Here is a 2,023-nt window from a genome sequence, read left to right as displayed (position 1 = left end):
AAAATGTTCATTGAACCATTATGTATATAGTGAAAAGTTGGTAATTACCTAAGTGGTCTGCAGTACTTTAAAAAAAATATTTATGTAGGGGCACCTGGGTGGCTCAGTCCACTGAGCGCTGGACTCTTGATTTCGGCTCAGGTCATGATCTCAGGGTTGTGAAATCCACCCCCGCATTAGGATCTCGCTGGGCACAGAGTCTGCTTAAGATTCTCTCTCTTCCTCTCCCTCTGCCCATCGCCCCCCCACCACGTGAATGCGCACACTCTCTTTCTCTTAAAAAAATTACTTATTAATAGATTATTACACAGCTATTAAATTCAGGGCATGAAAAAATAGGTATTAAAATAGGAAATTGCTTCTGTTAACTGAAAAACAGCAGGCTATAAAACTGTGTATACAGTATGAGTTCAACAATATAAACATAAGCATTATAAAGAAATCTGGAAGGAATATACCAAAATTTAAATTATAGTTATCTCAGGGCACCTGGCTGGCTCAGTCAGTAGAGCATGCAATGCCCGATCTCGGGTTTGTGAGTTCAAGCCCCATGGTGGGTGTAGAGATTTCTTAAAAAAAAAAAAGGGGGGGCTTTCCAACCAGGGCCCAGCAGAATGGCTCCCACGAAGAAGGATGGCAGAGAAGAAGGGCCATTCTGCCATCAACGAGGTAGTGACCAGAGAATACACCATCAACATTCACAAGCACATCCATGGAGTGGGTTTCAAGAAGCGTGCCCCTCGGGCACTCAAAGAGATCCAGAAATTTGCCATGAAGGAGATGGGAACTCCAGATGTGCGCATTGACACCAGGCTCAACAAAGCTGTCTGGGCCAAAGGAATAAGGAATATTCCATACCGTATCTGTGTGCGGTTGTCCAGAAAACGTAATGAGGATGAAGATTCACCAAACAAGCTCTACACACTGGTTACCTATGTACCTGTCACCACTTTCAAAAATCTACAGACAGTTAATGTGGATGAGAACTAATCGCTGATTGTCAAACAAAGGTATAAAACTGCAAAAAAAAAGGTAAGTAAATAAATAAAATATACCCCAAAATTTAAAAAAAATTTTAAAAACAAAAAAATCATAATTACCTCTTGTTAGGATTGTAGATTATTTTTCCTCATGTACTTTTGTAATGCACATACAAAATTTCATACATAATTTATAATTAATATAAAATACACTTTATTTTATTTTTAAGATTTTATTTTATTTATTTGTGAGAGAGAGTGAGACAGAAAAAGAGCACAAGCAGGGGGAGCAGCAGAGGGAGAAGCAGGATCCCTGCTGACAGAGAGCCCAATGCGAGACTCAATCCCAGGACCCTGGGAACAAGCCGAAGGCAGACGCTTAACCATTTGAGCCACCCAGGTGCCCCAAAATACACTTCATTTTAAAATAAAGTAATTTAACTTTTCACTTTAAAAAAAAGAAAATACAGCCAGTTCTGCTGTTAACACTGGTTTTGAAAATGTTAATTTATTCCAATGAGATTAATATGTTACAGGATAATTAGTACAAAACCCAAATTTCTCATTTGCTAATGCACGATGTCCTATGTGAACAGTAAGTGAACACAGAAACTGCATCCAGCTAAAACCAGCTGTGTAGGAATACACGCGCACATACACACATAAACAACAATCGTGAACACCTTTCCAATAATCAAAGAGAAAGCATTACCTATTAAGAACTACAGAAATGGCAGGGCGTCTGGGTGGCTCAGTCGTTAAGCGTCTGCCTTCGGCTCAGGTCATGGTCCTGTGCTCCTGGGATATAGCCCCACATCGGGCTCCTGCTCGGCAGGAGGCCTGCTTCTCCCTCTCCCACTTCCCCTGCTTGTGTTCCGTCCTTGCTGTGTCTCTCTCTCTGTCAAATAAATAAACAAAATCTTAAAAAAAAAAAAAAAAGAACTACAGAAATGGCTCCCCTGCGTGGCTGGTTTAGTGGGTCCAGACACCACGACAACTTCCATTCAGCTGTCTGACAAAACCAAAAATGCAGAGAAGAAAAC

The 2,023-nt window shown here is 40.7% G+C and overlaps 1 pseudogene; it reads left to right on the top strand.

Annotated features, from left to right (window-relative positions):
- The first annotated feature begins 614 nt into the window (after positions 1-614).
- LOC148163775 (large ribosomal subunit protein eL31 pseudogene) lies at positions 615-997 on the top strand (annotated as a pseudogene).
- The last annotated feature ends 1,026 nt before the right edge of the window (positions 998-2,023 follow it).

The sequence above is a fragment of the Eumetopias jubatus genome, unplaced genomic scaffold, assembly GCF_037043125.1.
Source record: "Eumetopias jubatus isolate StellerSeaLion01/CBP00866 unplaced genomic scaffold, mEumJub1_p1.0 scaffold_8, whole genome shotgun sequence".
In the NCBI taxonomy this organism is placed as follows: Eukaryota; Metazoa; Chordata; class Mammalia; order Carnivora; family Otariidae; genus Eumetopias; species Eumetopias jubatus.
Note: the sequence above shows the minus strand (reverse complement) of the source record. Positions and strands in the feature narration are given on the sequence as shown.